Genomic DNA, 18,592 nt, shown 5'->3' with positions numbered 1-18,592 from the left:
CAATGGCTGCCAATTGCCTATAGATAGAATCCAAATTTCTTAGTCTGGTGTACAAACATCCTAGGTTGTCCCCAACAGACTTTTTATACCAGCTCCATCTTTCGAGAGTCAGAATTTATGATTAAATTACCGACTTAACCCAGATTTTTAGTCTCATGATTTTTAATCATGGGCTTTGGAGGCAGACAGACATGGTTAAAAGTGCAGACTCCACTCCATGACATCTTGAATAAGCTACTTCACTTCTCCAAACCCTTGATTCTCAAAGTGTGGTCCATGGACCGGCAGCATCAGCATCATTTGGTGCTTATTAGGCAGAATTGCAGGCCTCATTGCCAACCTACTGAACCAGAATCTGCATTGTAGCAAGATCCACAGGCAATCCCTACACACATTAAAGTTGGAGAAGCACTGCTCTAATTCTCATCAGCTCATCAGAAAATTGGGGTTTATAATAGTAAAATTGGAGGTGGCGGTCATTTTCCTCTCCTGTCCCTTTGAACCCATCTCCAAATCCTAAGGATTTCACCACCTAAATATCATTCAGCTATGCCCATTTCTCTCTTTCCCTTCACTATTTTAGACCAAGCCATTCTCATTTCTGTCCAGATCTACTGCAATGGCCACCCAGCTCATTACAATGCATCCACTCCTGCTTCCCTCTTACGTATTCTCCCTACTGCAACCAGAGAGAGAGTCTAGGAAATGCAAATGAGATCAGATCTTCTATCTGGTTTTAAAACAAAAGCCAAAAGCCTTTACCAGAACTACAACCTATGCCCAGGCAGCCCTGACCACCTCTATGTCTTATCTTGAGTCATGCTTCCCCCAGCTTCCACTGATCCAGAAGCACTCGTTTTCTTTCAGTTCCTTGAACTAGCCATCTTCCTTCCCAATACAGTACATTTGCAAAAGCCATCCTCTCTGCATGCACTGCCTTCCTTCTCTTCTTTGCCTGGTGAACGCCTCCTCAGTCTTTAAATGTGAGCTCAAATGTCATCAACCCTGAAATTATTCCCTGACCTTCCTCCCCAACAACCAACACACTGCCTGGCCCATTGCCTGTGCCCCACAAGTATTTGTTGAATAAATGAATGTAGGAATTAATGAATGTTCAACCATATGATTATTGTGACAATCAAACAGATTAATACTCATAAAGCATTTAGCACAGTGCCTGGTAGTGAGCAAGAACACAGTGCTGTACCAGTTATGTATTTTGAATATTAGCCCTACTAAAAACTAGAGACCAAGCAGGGCTCAAGGTGGCTAACAATTAGAATCACCTGGGAAACTTTTAAACCTCTCAATGGCAAGGCTCTGCCCCAAACCAATTAAATCAGAATCTCTGGGGATGGGACCCAGAGACCTGAAGGTTTTTAAAGCTCCAGAGGGGATTTCAATGTGCAGCCACAATGGAGAACAACTGCTTTACCCTTTTTCTCACTGTGGCCTCCCAGCCTTCCAGAGAAATGCATGCTGAGTGACAAGAAGAGTCTTCATTATTCATGGCATGAGTCCATGGCCTCACTTCTCCCATGGAAAGGGACAACAATAAGAATTCAGGTAGTAAAGTCCAGCAATTCATTTTCCTCAAGCCTCTTGACAGTATCCAGACGGTAGAAACTCTCCATGTATCACCAAAGGCAAAGTGAAACCTTTCTGGGGAAATGCAAGTTGCCTGAACCACTATAGGGAGGGGGTGCAGCAACAGGTGAAGATGATTCTGGTCCTTAGCGTTAAGTGTTGATTTAACAAAATTCATTAGGATGCCATTAAAAAACCTGTCATAATTGTCTCGCTGAAGCAATTGCTTTATGGGAGCAATTAATTTCAACTGCTGAAAAAAATTTTAGCCCTCTTGAGTGTCCATACAGGCTATAAGACATAGGTAGGCAGGGAACCACTTGAACTTACCGTCTGTCTCCCTCACTACCGAAGTATTTGGGGCACCAAGAGACCACACTTACTTTAACAGGCCTCTTCTTCCTAATGACCAAACTTCTGTGTATCTAAATATACATTTAAGTACAGACATGTGACACTATGTTACTTACTCATTTTGAACTTTTCCAAATGTGATACAAATGATGGGTATCTAAAGAACCTTTATCCCTTTTAAGGACTCAAAACAGACACACACACATATACACACACTCACGCTGAACCAAAATGCCTTACATTGCCAGAAAAAGCAGGATGCAGGCCTCAAACAATCTGAATACCATTTAAAATTAAAACCTACTAAGTCAAAGCTGATACTAAGCCAACACAAAGGGTGCAGAATTGTTACAAAAGACACCGGATTGCTCTCTGCAAATAATATCCCACTGGGCTAAATTCCCTCTCCTCCTGTTTCTCCATGCTGGTAAATTGCAAAAAAAAATAAAGCAAAAAAAGGGCATGATTCATGAATATAAATTTTTCTTGGCTTTTTAAATGATCCACTGGCATACTCCTCCTCGAACTTCAGCCAAATGAGAATACACAGATAATGACAATTTTACACTAAGTGGTTCCAGGATGGAGGCTTTTCAAGATCCTCAAATGAAAGGCATTATAAAAAAGAGTATTATTATTTCAAGCACCCAGAAAAATCACAATCAATGATTAGCCATAACAATTAAACTAACAATAATAAATTTAGAATAGGCTCCATGGTAATATGTACTTCATGCTTAATAGTTCAAATTAATTCAATCTGATGGCATTAGACATACCAGTTAGGAGTTGGAGAGCACCAAAATTCCCATTAGCTTCCACTTTGAAAGATATTATGAAAAGAGAAGGAAGGAGATGAGGCTATAAAGAGCAGTGGTAAATAGGAAGGGCTCATAGATGATATGGTCAGGAATAACTCTCAGCTATTAGGAATTCAACAATGAAAACATGAAGGCTGATAGTTCTATCCTCACACATTCCTTCAGAGCCAGTAACTGGGCAACCCATGTGAGGCAAGAGATCTGAAACCCCCAAATCCAGGCCATTATCCTCAGAGAAGGGGCTGCCTTCTTCCCACTGCCCATAATTTCCTTTACCAGTAGATTCAGAATAGAGGAAAAATTTGTAATTTTCAGGTCATAGACCTCAAGAAATATGAAAGGGGAGTGTGGGATGGGATGGGCACAAAAGGTGGGGAGTTATTGCCTGATTACCTTACTTGTCTCATTCCACCCTATAGATTTATAGATAACTATCTTAGGCTCTGCTGTCCCCTATATATATTCTCTAAGGTAGAATTTCTCAACTTCAGCACTGTTGACATTTGGCCCAGGTAATTCTTTCTTGTGAAAGGCTGTCTTGTACATTGTAGGATGCTCAGCAGCATCCCTAGCCTCTACCCCCTAGTTGCTAGTAGCACCCCCTTCTCAGTTATGACAACTGAAAATGTCTCTAGACATGGCCAATGTTCCCTGGGGGACAAACTTACCCTGCTTGAGAATCATTAATTTAAGGCTTTAATTTTCCTGTTTCCAGGCATCCAGGAAGAAAAATGAGTTAAGAGTACAGACTCTGGACTCTTCTTCCTCATTAGAGATGAGCATGCATTGAGTTGCCAGCTGTGTGCAAGGCAACACTCTTCCCAGGGCACACTGATGCCCCTTCCTAATACTTTTGCACATATCGGCTTGTTATACATCATACGGAATCTTAGAACCTAGCATCCTTCTATTCACTGTTCAGGAAACAATCAACATAGCAGACCTGAGATAGCCTATCCTTAGACAGGCTTGCTTGCAAGGTTGGCCCTTGGCTGGCATCTGGGAACTTGGGCTGGTAAACAGTTCCCTACGCTGTCGCAGAATTTTCCCTAAATGATAGAAGTGGCCACTATGCCTTAATTGTTTGTACAAATAATATGGTTTATGCCGAACACCTGCTTTCCTTCTGGGAGTCTGGAATTTGGAGACGTGCTAGGCAGATCAGCCCCCAGCAGAAACCTTATGCAGAGTCTCTAGCGAGTTTCCTTGGCAAACAATGCTTGACATTGCAGCTCCTTGCTGGAGGAATTAAGCACATCCTGTGTGACTCCACTGGAAGAGGACTCTTGGAAGGTCGTGCCTGATTTCCACCATACTTCACCCTATGCCCTTTTCCCTATGCTGATTTTACTTTGTATCATTTCACTATAACATAATCACAAGTATAACAACTTCTGAGTCCTATGAATTCTTCCAAAGAATTAGCAAAGCAGGGGGTAGTACTGGGGACCATGAACACAGTCATTCATTCAACAAATATTTGACTGTGTGCCTCTATTTCTAGACACAGGGTTTATAGCAGGGAATTAAACTAAGTCTCAGTCGTCACAGAACTTACGTGATAGCGACAAGGGAAGCATTTACTCTAGCACACTTCAAGCTCCTTCCAGAGAAAACAAGCCGTGTGGCATCTCTTCTTTGTCTGTTTTTATAACGGCTTTTTCTCAGATATAATTCAGACACCATACAATTAATCCATCTAAAGTGTACAATTCAATGGTTGTAAGTATATTCATAGAGTTGTGCAACCATCACTACTATCAATTTTAGAACATTTCATCACCTTAGAAAGAAACCCCACACCTGCTAGCAGTCACTATTCATTTCCTCCCAACCCCCTAATTCTAGGCAACCACTTAGCTATTTTCTGTCTCTATGGATTTGCCTATTCTGGACATTTCACATAAATGGAATCAAACAATATGTGGTCTTTTGTGACTGGCTTCTTTTACTTAGCATAATGTTTTCAAGATTCATCTATCGTGTAGGATGTTATCACTACTTCATTTCTTTTTATTGCTGAATAATATCCCATTGTATGGATATACCACATTTTATTTATCCATTCATCAGTAGATGGACATTTGGGTTGCTTCCATTTTTTGGCTGTTATGAATAATGGTGCTGCGAACATTTGTGTACAAGTTTCTACATACACATATGCTTTCATTTCCCATGGATAGTACATACCCAAGAGTAGAATTGCTGGGCCATATTTATGTTAAACTTTTTAAGAAATTTCCAACTGTTTTCAAAAGCAGCTGCACCATTTTACTTCCCCCCAGCTGTGTATAAGAGTTCCAGTTTCTGCACATTCTCACTAACCCTTGTTATTATCTGTCCTTTTAATTACAACCATCCTAGTACATGTGAGGTGGTATCTCATTGTGGTTTTGATTTGCATCTCCCTGATGGCTGATAATGCTAAGAATCTTTTCATGGACTTACTGTCCATTTTTCTATCTTCTTTGAATAAATGTCTATTCAGATCCTTTGTTCCTTTTGAATTGGGCTATTTGTCTTTTTATTATTGATATGTAAGAGTTCTTTATATATTTTGGATACAAGTCCCTTGTCAGATATATCAGATTTGCAAAAAATTTCTTCCATTCCGTGAGTTGTTTTTTTATTCTCTTGACAGGGCCATTCAAAGCATTAAAGTTTCAAATTTTTGTAATGTCTAATTTATCTATCCTTTTTTATGTTGCGCACTTTTTGACATCATATCTAAGAAACCACTGCCTAACACAAGGTCATGAAGATTTATATCTATATTTTTGTCTAAGAGTTTTATAGTTTTAGCTCTTCTATTTAGGTCTTTGATCTGTTTTGAATTAATTTTTGTATATGGTGTGAGGTAGTGGTCCAACTTCATTCTTTTGTATGTGGATATCCAGTTGTCCTGTGGCATCTTTTGAATTACCTCCAGAGATATTTTCCTGTAATTTTTGGCTACACAAGTCAAAAAAGTACCTGTACACAGAATCTAGGTATATGACCAACAGCCTGAGAGCCTTTCTTTAAGCTTTTGCATTTAGTCTTTTGTTCTACTTTAGAAATACGCTTAATATTCTGCTATTTCAGGAAGCAGCACAACTATTACTAGCTGATTAGTACTGTTATTATCAACTGACATACTACTACTAATAATAGTAACTATTATTAATAATAATTAATAGCTGTTTAGTACATAGCATGTGCCAGGTACTATGCTTGCATTTAACATGCATTAACTTATAAGCACTTCACATGATTTAACTTATATGATCTTCCCGCCAACATAGCGAGATAGACAGAACTCTATCTTGCCAATGATGATACTGAGGGCAAGGCACACCAATGTAAAGTAATATTCCTTAGCTCACAGAGCTCCCAGGAAAAAGGATAACAAACTGAGGGAAGGAGTAGCACTGGGAAGTGGAGGCCAAGGAATGTCTGATAACAGTTTCTAAGAAATGGTAGGTAAGCATATATGCAAAATATCCAAAAATAAGCCAAAATCTAGCACCAGTCAATGACATTCCTAGTTCTGGTTGGGGAGCTGAAAACAAAGGGCTGGCTCCTTTTCTAAGCCAACAAAGGGTTACAAATCTTATCACTCAAGGTTGATCTGATGGCTGAATAGGTTTTGTCAACACTCCAAATATTGCATTAGTGACTAGGTGATTGATGAAGTGAGTCAATTAGAACTGGATTAAAACTCCAGATATGAAGTCAATTACTTCCAATATGAGAATTAGGAATTCAATAATCAATAATATAATAGATAGTGTCAATTTTCAAAACTACCCTTTCCGCTTGTCTATAGGGAAAGATGCAAGTAAACGTAGCTTTGAAAAAACTGAATCTCTAGAGCAACTTCATCTTGGGAGCATTTTCCCAGATGTCTGAAACTTCTCCTTTCACTAACTCACTTTGTTCCCAGACCCAGAGGTCTAGTAGGGTGATTCTGGTCATTTTTCAGTGCAGAATTTGTGGACAAAGAAGTAAGTTGGCTTTTCCAAGTTCAAATAGCTTTACAGCAGAAAATCCAGATTTCCTCATTTCAAGTCTAATTCCCTTTCCCTATACCAGCTGAGTCCTTAATAATAAATACAGTGATAATAGCTGACATGTATTGAGTCTTACATTATACAGTGCTCCATCTAAGCACCTGAAAGATGGAAACTAGTTTATTTAATCCAAAATGTAGAAGGTAAGTACTACTATTATTGCCATTTTGTATAGGAGGAAAAGGAGATGCTAGAAGGATACTTGACCTATATAAGAAGTGGAGTGAGGCCTTGAACCTTGTCCTCTTAATAGTGTCTCTATATTGTTTCAGAATGGAAACAACTAGACATACAGGGTTAAGCATGGCCAGACCAACTCCAAGTTGAGTCTTTTTTCACACCACGCAAACTGTCTTCAGCATACTTATAATAACTTTATATGCCAAATAACATTTTGAAGTTTATTTCCTCCCAACACAGAAACATCACTGCACCTCCCCTGGGATTTACAGCATTGTCTATTGCAGAACTGGTCTGAGCCTAGCAAGTATTGCTTTATCATTCTTAAATAAAAACCATTATAGAGAATGCAGAAAACAATTTCCCTTTCGATTTCACCACTTCCACTCATACTGAGAAAGGTGGATCCTTAAAGCGCTGAAGGAAAGCTCACAATATAATAAAAACTCAACATCAGAAATGTTCCAAGTCCCTCTACTCTCTCCCTATATTTAGGAAGCTACAATTTAATATAGGTCTCAGCCCCTAGAGAATCCAGTGTATTGAAGCTTTAATACATTTTTATATATTTTAACTGAGATAAACAAGAAAGAGATAGAGAAGCCAGAGCAGCTATGTCAAAGACATAATTACGATAAGACTAATCCAGCTAACAGCAATAGAGGCAAATAGTGACTCTACTGTGATGCTGTTGTATAGTTTGTATGGTCGGAAAACCGTATCAATATAAAACATGGATAAGGAAGGAGGCCCATTATAGAAAAGCAAAGGTAACTTACTTATGGGACTTCAGAAAATAAAGCTCATCCAGGAGATCAAAGAACATTCATCCTATTACTAAAGTATTATCCAAATTTATTTTATAAATTGAAACCTGGATTAAATCATTTGATTCATGAAACAGTAATAAAAAGGAGCACACTATATCCATAATCAAATAGACAGGGAAATCTCAATTTTGTTTTCCATAACAGAGCTTAAGCTTTGTGGCAAACCTTTAAAATTCTGTAGAAAACTTAAAAATTATCCCACCAGCTCTAAATTCATGGCTGTGTTATCAACTGTGTCATATTTCTCAGTCTTGACCACAAAAAAGCCTGGAGATACATATATATTGCTGAAATACACTATTTCTCATACTTGACTTTATCTTCTACTCCAGTAACCCCTGTCAAAAAAGGAAGATTACTCTGGTCACTTCATTTTTGGCAAATCCATATTAACTCTTTTCTTCAAATGCTCATTAACATTTCCATTAACAATACTGACCCTCAATACCCACCTTTTCAGACGAGTCAAAACTAAATTCTTCAGTTTGCCATTTAAGCCTTTCTCTCAAGGTTTTGCAGATAAAATATCATAAAACAGTGGTTTCTATTCCAGCTAGAAGGGAACTCTCTTCCATTCTCCATATTCTTTTTGCTAAACTCTACCTGCTTTTTGCTAATCCCAGGAGGAATGCAACTCAAATGCCTACTGCGCTGGGATGTAATGTAAACAAATGAGTAAAGCAATCTAGTTATAAGAACAATAGACACCAGTACACTTGATTGCATATTAAACACACTATCTCCTTGCCCTTTCTGTGTGTGTAACAGAGACTTCTCAAAATTTATTTTTCATTTTCCCAACTTTGTTGGAGACATAGGTACAAAGAAATGGTCTCAATAGTGCAAGCATGATACTAGATAGCAATTGACCTTTGACCTCAGTGTTAGGAGACTTAAGAGAGAGGAAGAGTCTGAGGCAAACTATGTGTCTACTGTGGCAATTGTTATTCACCTCCAGCCATTGTTGCCTACTAGGAATTTAGGTTCAATGTTGTGAGATCTTCCAGTTTTTCTAGGAAAGTAAGAAAACCTGCATTTTACTTAAATTTCCATATTTTCTAATTTTTGCATGAAACCTTCCATTTTTCCAATATATTCTATTTCTATATTTTAGGATAGTAGACATCTGTTTTGTTTACTTGTTCATTTTGGGCCAGCGAGCTGACAGATTGAGACCTCTGAGCTATGCCAACCTTCAGCCAATAGCTTTTAGTCTTTTTCACCATTCACCCGCACCCCAGCCACCAATCTCTGTCCATCACTTCCTCTAAGACTTTGCTCAAGAAAATATTTCCTCCATACAATCTTCCCCGGATCACTCTAGCCTTCATTCCTCAATATCAAACTGCTTTATTCCTTCAGTCTTTCTGTGTACACTTGGTGCTTCATTTGTGAGCCTTCCATTCCCTGCTCTAATAAAACCTAGACGAGAGATCTCTAAAGCTGAAGACCATGTCTCCTAGCACCTTCACACCCCTAAGGACTTAGCAGAGTGTTATACACCCTGCAGGCACTAGACGTACGCTTGGGGTGAATAAATGATCTATTTGCCTGATCTTGCTGAGCTAGCAGTTTTTGTTCTACATTTGGTGCACTGCTGGATCAAAATAGTAAGTCTAAGTCAAGTCTCCATAGTTAAGGCAATCTTGAAGATTCAAACACTGAGCTGTACAGGCAAAGCAAAACAGCTTATCTGGGCAATGGAAGCAGCAGCCATCTGTAGCCCTGAATCATCAGGGCAACTGTTCCAGTCCTGCAAACGTTCAGTGTTGGAGCTTAGTTTCAAGATGTGAGCAAGGAGGAAAACAGATGATACAAGTGCCATCTCTTTCACATCCTGGGCCACTGACAGACATCATTAATTGATCACAGTGCTCTTTTCTGCTGAGTCTGGATGTGACTTTAGAATCCTTTTTAACAGCAGCTAGATGGATTTTGTCTAAGAAACAGAGTTGGTATGTGAGTGGAAAACGGGATCATATGGATAAGATACACATCAATTTTACGGGTCACAAGAGAAAAAACATAATATGTAACTTCTGCTGCTTCTCAACTTCTCTCTGTTTGAGAAGCTGGATGACTTAGGATGAGGAAAGGCAGGTATCTAAAGCTGAAGAGTTAGGTAAGAGCTAAAGAAGAAAAAATATTTACACTTTATTGACTATGTCAGATTTACCTTACCCATTAAATTTTAACCTGTATAAAAAATTCACTATGTGATGAGGCTGATTTTGTTGTGCCTTGTAAAACATACTAAAATACATAAAGTGTGAATGATTTCACAGGGATTGCTAATTTAAATAAATAAGTAATAGCTATATTGATATTTTTATTCAAGGGGCTGTTTCACTTCCCAAACATTGAACCAAAGCTGTTTGGAAAAACTCAGACACAAAATGACCAGCATCAAGAATTACGATGAAAAGCCAATTACCTTTAACTACAAGCAAACTTATTAGCATTTATTAAAACAGATTATCCCTCAATACCAGAGAAATAAATGTGGATTGGTTGATTAACCCTTCACTTGTAAGAGACCAAAAATTGCTTTCCACAGAAAACAAGAAACCAGTAAATGGTAAATCGAGGCCCAAAGTAAAGATTGAGTAGCACAGTAGGACATCTGAGTTTTGTTCGCCCCAACACGCCTTCCCCATTATGCTGGTGTCAGCATTCTGACTTTCCTCTGGGGAACATCCTTTTCCCAACTCTCAGACCAGATGGCATGGATGGAGCTAACTTCATGCCCCACCACCATAGCAGGCAAGCAATCAATCAGTGTATTTCATTTGATGAATGATTTAGGTAATCAATCATTGATTCAAATCAGTCCAATGCTACTCAATCCTAAAATTTAGACTGGAACTATTGAGAAAGAGGAGTTTTAAAAAAAATCGTGCTGGCATGCTGAGCTGGTAAGATACAAACTTTGAGCTGCTGGTGGCCATCTAACTACCACAAAAAGAGGCCTATGCATGACACCAGTCTGATGGAAGTAAAACTAAGAGATGAAGAAACAGATTTCTGATGCCATCTTTGAACAGCTAGATCCAGCCATTCCTGAAGGCAAAGCTCTTAACTTTCAGATAGGTAGGCCAAAATCCCCTTACTTTCATTAAGGCACAGTTAGAGCTGAGTTTCTGTCACTTGCAAATAAAAGAGTTATAAATGCAAATAGTGTATAGTTTATTTCATTATTAGGTGCTCAACCTCTAAGCTTTTGCATCACTGAGTCAGAAAACTTAAATTCCAGTACTGATGGGCTATTACCTCATGCAGTGACCGTGGTAAGTTTTCATTTCCTCTCAGTGCCTTTGTTTTCTCATTTATAAAATAGGGCTTAAAAAATGGTAGCCCACAGAGAAGATATACAAATGGCCAATAAGCACGTAAAAAGATGTTCAACATCATTAATCAAAAGGGAAATGCAAATCAAATCTACAATGAGATACCACTTCATACCCCCTAGGATGGCTATAATCTAAATGATAGACAATCACAAGTGTTTCCTAGGATGTGGAAAAATTTGAAATCTCATACACTGCTGCCAGCAATGTAAAATGGTGCTTTCGAAAACAATGTGGCAGTTCCTCAAAAAGTTAAACATAGTTACCATATGACCCAGGAATTCTACTCCTAGGTATGTGCCCCAGAGGGAAAAAGTATATAAATGCGAACAAAAATTTGAATACAAAAGCTCATAGCATCATTATAGTCAAAAAATGTAAACAACATAAACATGCATCTACTGACGAATAAACAAAATGAAATCTATTCGTACAATGGGCTACTACTCAGCAGTAAAAAGAAATGCAGTACTGATACATGCCACAACACAGATGAACCTTGAAAACATTATGCTAAGTAAAAGAAGCCAGTCACCAAAGACCACAGATTGTCTGATTCCATTTCTATGAAATATCCACAATAGGCAAATCCATAGAGACAGAAAGTAGATTAGTGGTTCCCAGGACCTAGAAGGAGGGGAGGATGAGTAGACTGCTTATCAGTACAGGGTTTCTTTGTGGGGCGTTGAAAATGTTCTGGAATTAGAAAGTGGTGATGATGATAGTTGCACAACTTGGTGAAAATACTAAAACTACTGAATTGCATACTTTAAAAGGGTTAATATTATGGTATAGGAATTATATCTCAATAAAAAAAATTTAGTGGAAAAAATGGTAGCCTATTTTGATTGTCATCTGGCCATTATAAGAAATCCATGATAATAATTATAAAAATGACCATTCTTGGGAAAAACTAAGAAAAAAATCCATACAAATGTAAAGTTCTATTGTTTTTAAAGTTTCAGCAAATGTTAAGAGAATGAAAAAACAAAATTACCAAATAGATTTCTCAAGTCACTTGGCTTCCCCTGCATCAAGAAATGGTCACTAAATATATAGCAGGCACACATAAAAGCTATTTGGAGACCTCTTGAGGTTAACAGCATGCAACATATTGCCACCACCCCAGCCTGGCCAGGAATATTATTTATGCCACCGTTTCACAGCTGTATCAGTCTCCCATTAAACATTCAGAGCCTCCTTGTTAATAAACTACATATGGGCTGGATGCATTGTCTGCATAAACTGCATTGTCCAAAAAATTGCCCCATTATTACAGAAAATGCAGAATGTAATTAGTATTCCTCTTTGCATAAGCCCCAGCTTCCAAAACTGGTGCCATATTATAAAGCCTTAATTAATAAACAAGAGTTGGGCCATGACCAGTTACACTTATCTGAATTTTATATTGTGAAGAAAGGCCACTGTTCAAAATCCGTTTACAAATATCTAAATTCTGCCTAGGCTACATGAGAACAATCTAAAGGGAAAGCCTGAGAATTCTGCGTTCCTAATAGCATTGTGTTGGTACACCAACAATAGCAAACGATTAACTGCTGGGGCATAAACCATCCTGAGAAATGCTCAGAGTGGGATGATGATAACATTGTATTTTAGCTGTATTATATGCAGCAATTCTTCTATTTGTTCATATGCATTTCCCATTTAATGATGGAGGAGTCAGGGTGGCTTTTCATATCACTGTGAAGCCCTAAATGTGACCAAAAAAAAAAAAAAGTCAGCTGGAAACAAAAACCCCAGAAAAGATAAATGCGAGGTGGTGCTGGGTGGGAGCAGGGGTACATCATGATGGAGTGTAAGTACACAGTTCCTTTCTGCATTTCCAGCTGCTTGTTATTGATTTTCCCCTAACCTAACCCCAAAGGAAAGCCATTTATGTAAGCCGTAAGCATTGAACCAATATTTGGGACCATAATATTGAGTAGACCAGTTTATGAGCCTCGGCTAAAGAAGTATTTGCATTAAACTGCACTCACCTGATTAAAATCCATCAACTCTACCATCTCGAGAATTGTATGTCACCTGTTACGCTCGGCTGCACGTTCTCTGCACACTGAGACAGACCATAATCAGAGGGCAGCAAGGAGTGAGAGCAGGGAAGGGAAGGGAGCGGGGGAGCATGTGATGTGTGTTGAAAAGCAGATTGCATTAAAGACCACCAGTGCTCAAATCTGAAAAGAGTCCTAAACCTACTGCAAATACAGCGCTGTGTGAACATGATAATTCTTTCAACAAAGTCCATAATATGGCTTCTAGGGGAGCTGTGAAAACAGGGTGGCTGAGATAGTGTTACAGTTCAGCGAAGAGGGACTGGCCCAGCAGTGGAGTGTGGCGTACACAGGGAGTCCCAGAAATGGTCCCTGCTGCTGCAATTTCAGCAAGAGCTCACAGAGCTCAAGCCTGGAGGCCTTCAGCAGCCTGAACAAGCCGTCTTAGGTGACTGCCCTTCCCATCAGCTCCAAGCACCAGGCACGGCCTCAGAGTCCTATCGGTCTTGGCAGGACCTGCTCACCGTGACCACAAAGATGGCATTTGAATCAGTAATATAGGCTCTAAGAGGCCACCTTCACGCATGTGAAGAACTCTCCCTGAGACATCGGTTCAAGTCCTAGATCTATACCATCCAGTTGTGCGATCCCAGACAAACAGGCTAGCTCTCCTGTCAATCAGAGGGTGGAGCCAGATAATAAACATATGTGAGATGAATGTATGAGTGAATGAATGAGCGAAAAAAACCCATAAAGCAGTTTCTTAACCATTGACATTTAGGGCCAGATAATTCTTTGCTGTGAGGGCTGTCCCTTGCATTGTAGGATGCATAGGGGAGGAAAATTTTCCCTCTATCCTTCTATGTTCTATGGCTGGCCTAAGAATTAAATTGACATAGACAGATTAACAGGAAAAAAAATTTTAATTACATGTATACCTATGGGAGCCCCACAAAGATATGAGATTCAACAGGCCAGATGATTGAGGCTTATAAACCCTCTGAAGCTAAAGAAAGGGATAGAGGTTTGAGGCCTCAAAGTGGGGCACTTCATGAGAAGGGGGGAGGAGAACATGTTTGGTAAACAAAGCTTGCCCTGCCATGCAAATAATTCTCTCAGGGGAAAAACTGATCTCTAATAATAGCCCTCTTCCTGGTACAGGCCCCCTTTCTAATGTAAATTTCCCTTACAAAAGAGTAACTTCTACTCTGTTTTCAGAGCTTCTCCTGTGTCTGAAGTTTCTTAAAATAATCAGATCAAAATAATCCCCTTATGCCAAAGAGACATATTTTGGTATGGTATATTCTACGACCCTTCAGGTGTTTCCAGCCTCCCTGGCATCTATCAGCCAGATGGGAGTAGCACACCCCCTCTCAGTTACGACAATCAAATAAGTCTCCAGACATTGCCAAATGCCTCCTGGGGGCAAAATCACTTCTGGTCAAGAATCACCTCTAACGTATCTTCCAGAATTTAGGTCCCAGGAGATAAACCAATGCATCATACAACCATATAGTACTCCCTAATTATTATGAAAACTTATGCTGATACCTTCAACATCACTGGAAGCTCATTTCAACAAAAAATTTTATTGAGCATCTATTACGTGCCAAGTAGAAAGATGAATGGGAAGAGATTGTCCCTGCCCCTAAGGAGTTCACAGGCTAAATGAAAGCTGGCATTGTCACAGTCCTATGTCAAAGAGAAGGGAGATATTCAGATAACCATCATTCTAATTAATAGAATATCCTCCTGTGTCACCAGACAGTTGAACTGTAAAGGCAGGCAAGAAGTCAGGGCATACCTCTTTGCTGTTAAATGATTAGTGTATATATCAGAGTTGCTGTCAATTGATAAGGTAAATTTTTGGTCATTTTGACTCATTCTAGTTGTTTGTCACAGCTTCTATTGGTAGATGGGGAGCCTCAGACCGAAAGGACTGTCCTGTGAGGTGGTTTGGCCTGAGCATAAGCTACAACAGAGAGCTCTGGAACGAGACTACCACTTATTTGCTGTGTGACCCTTGGCAAGTCATCAACCGCTCCAATCCTCAAGTCCTTTTCTATGAAAAGGAGATCGTCACTGTAAAGTGGTTAGCACAATGCCTGCCACAAAGCAAAAACTTGGAAAACAATAGCTGTTACCATTGTTATTGATATTGTTGCCCCTATTTTATTGGTTTTTCTGATTGTGCTAAAATATACAGAACATAGAATTTACCATTTTAACCATTTTTAAGCATACAGTTCAGGGGCATTAAGTACATTCACAATGATACACAATCATCACCACCATCCATCTCCAGAACTTTTCTTCATCTTCCCAGGGAAGACTTTAAACCAGTTTTAAACCAGTTCTCATCCAGCAAAACACCTTCTGAGGAAATGAAGACTAGGCTTTTGTATGACGAAGACTCTCTCCTTGACTAAACTTTAGTCAGGCTCCTCTAATCTCTCTAGGCCTCAACCTTGTGAGGCCTTCAGGGCCCAGTTGTAGCAAGAATCTTGCTAAGTCAGTTCAGGAAGAGAAAAAAAAAACCCACTCTCAATATCTAATCACCTATAATACATGATCAAATTTCCCATCCCCTACCCTTGGTATCTGATCACCCTGGCCTGTCCTCAGCAATAATCCTATTAGGTCAGTTTAGTAAAAATTACCCTATCCCCTTAAAAATTTCCCATCCACTGATCCCCACTCTGCTGCTTAACTATAAATCGCCATTTGTCCATGTTTCATTCAGACTTGAACTCAGTTCTATACTGAATTTTCTCTTCCCTCATTGCAATAGTTCCAGAATAAAACCTGTTTTTACCTCTTTAACTACTGTCAGGCTCTAGTTTTCTTCAACATGTAAATGAAACTAAAGGCAATTCCCTCAGTACCCTGGAAACTGAATAGAATCAGCTTAAAATGGCCATTTGGGGTGATGTTGATGAGTTTAGTATCCATCAGCTACCTCCTAGGAGTAACATGTAAGTGATTCATAGCATTGAGGCAATGAAGAGAGAATTTAAAACATTAGCACAATGGCTCCTGACTGTGGGCTCGCCCATCACATTTACCATCATAAGAGCACTCATCGTACTCCTCACTTCTGTTAAGACTGGAGCATCTAATCAATATTATTCCAGAAGGAACTCTTTGGATGTATTTATTTAGCAACCTGGAATTGGATGGAGAAAGACTAGTCATTGGATCTAAACTACCAAAGGCATTTACTTTTCCACAGAAAGTGAACAAACCTTCTTGATCAAGAATCCACATGCTTTTGCAGGAGGATTTTAGCAGAAAAAATTTCTGGTTTATAGACAACTCCTCAAAACAGCTAAAGAGTTCCTAATTCCCCCTCAAATCTCTGCTTCAGCACCTACTGTGCCGTGCCAAGTTATTTTCTATCCTCTGTCATTTCTGATCCTATCACAATTGAGTTTAAGGCATTTGTAGACAGGAACCCTATCTGAGCTGTCAGCACCTTGCCTGATCATCTTCTAGCAAGTGGTCAGGCAGAAACATGCAGCTCAGGATGCCCTGAAGAAGACTGCATAGGAAACTGCCCAATGAGATGAGCATTCTGTGCTCCACCACTGAAGTCAATTCTGCTATATCACCAGTGGGACCTTCCAAGACATTCTCCCCTTGGACTCAGCCGATAACATGCAGTCAGCCTTCCATATCCGTGGATGCAAAACTCGCGGATTCACTGTACTATGACATGTTATTGGGCAACTGTGGATTTTGGTATCGGTGGGGTTCCTAGGACCAATCCCCCTTGGATGCTGTGGGAAGACTGTACATGGTACATCTGTCACCATCTGTCCAGGCATATTGCCCTTGTATCATTCCCCAGGCACTTCAGTCTGGTGGCAGCTCTGTGACTTCTGTCTGTGGATCACTTTGCCTCCATGTCTTCTCCATTTCTCCTTCTTATCCACTCATTAGGACCTAGCAAAATGTAACCTCCTCTGAGAAGACTTTCCTGTAGCCCCCGAGGCAGAAGTGGAGATGTCTAGTTGAAACAAAGAAACAAAAAAACCATTAAAATCTGCAAACTGAATCTCTACTTTGATTTATTTCAAAAGATATGGTGTGATGTATGGCGAAGGGCAGCAGAATTTGCCACTCCAAAATATGCCTCTCTTTGGCATAAGGATTATTTTGAGCTGGTTATTTTTTAAGAAACAGCAGACACAAGAAAATCTCTGAAAACTGAGTAGAAGTTACCTTTTGTAAGAGACATTTACATTTACTTTATAAGGGAAATCTCCATTTGTTAAGGTGTCCCTCTCTGCACCAGGAAGAGGGTGACTAAATCTCTAGAAACTCTAATCAATAAGAAGGCAATGAATTAAATCTGCATAACAGCCTTATCCTTGTTTACTGTGTTTTGCCTGCTAACCTCCCATCACTGGGCTCCTCACTTCCACAACATCTTCTTTTGTATTTACCTGGAGATGGTATTTGAGGTGGAGGCTTGGGCCATTTCGTAAAGTTACTCAGTTTCCCTGGGTAGCTCCCACATATATAGGAGGTATACATGTTATTAAATTTCTGGGTTTTTTTTTTTTTTTCTCTTAATCTGTCTTTTATTATAGAGTGGTCTCAGCTAAAAATCCAGAAGAGTAGAGAGAAAATTATTTTTCCTCCCCTATCATACTAATATTTTCCAAGTCTTAACCATTCATCACAGTGGATCGAGGGAACTTTCGAAAAATATAGATTTCCAGGCTCCCCCCAGGTTGAGATGTTAGGCCACAAGCTTGCAGCTCAAGAAGCTGTATTGTTTCAACGCTTCCAAAGATATTCTGAAGTACAAACAGTACTGGAAACAATAGCCCAGTGTTGCTACTGTGTGCTTTCAGACAAGTCACTCTGCTTCTCTGAGCCTGTTTTCTCCTCTATAAAATTGAGGAAAAGAATGCACATCTCATAAGGTTTCGGGAAAGACTAAAAGAAGGGATGAGTGCAAAATCCTTAAATAACGCCTTAGTAAGCAGAGCTATGATGAAGATCACTATGGACTTCCTTAAAAAGCTGCTCTCCGCTTCTCAAAGGCAATAGTCCAGTTTGTAAAACCTTCCTCTATTAAAGAACAATCTACCAAAGAGTAAGATGGTTTCAAACCAGGACGATATGCTGAAAAAAATCAAGGGTAGGATACCTCTTACACTGAGAAGCAGCCCATGTTGGAAGCAGGGCATAAGGATGTAATCTGGTTTTTCTGAAGGCCTATATTCTTCACTCCCATTGCCCTTTTCTCCTGATTAAAAGGATCCCCCAGTAGCTGAAACCACTAACATACGTAAGTCCATCAAATGGTAGCAATTAGAGAGAGCTATCCCACTTTGTAAAATTAGCCCCGGTTTTGCGTCTCTCATAGACTACTGCTTTAATGCTTCAGTACCTGTAATA

The 18,592-nt window shown here is 39.4% G+C and overlaps 1 protein-coding gene across 5 annotated transcripts in view; it reads right to left on the bottom strand.

Moving 5' to 3' along the window:
* The window catches only part of FHIT (fragile histidine triad diadenosine triphosphatase), a 1,347,126-nt gene that overhangs the window by 905,034 nt on the left and 423,500 nt on the right, over window positions 1-18,592 (bottom strand). The gene's annotated exons all lie outside the window — the stretch shown is intronic.

This window comes from Equus caballus, chromosome 16 (genome assembly GCF_041296265.1).
Source record: "Equus caballus isolate H_3958 breed thoroughbred chromosome 16, TB-T2T, whole genome shotgun sequence".
Classification (NCBI taxonomy): Eukaryota; Metazoa; Chordata; class Mammalia; order Perissodactyla; family Equidae; genus Equus; species Equus caballus.
The sequence above is the reverse complement of the archived record's forward strand: the minus strand, read 5'-3'. Positions and strand labels throughout refer to the sequence as shown.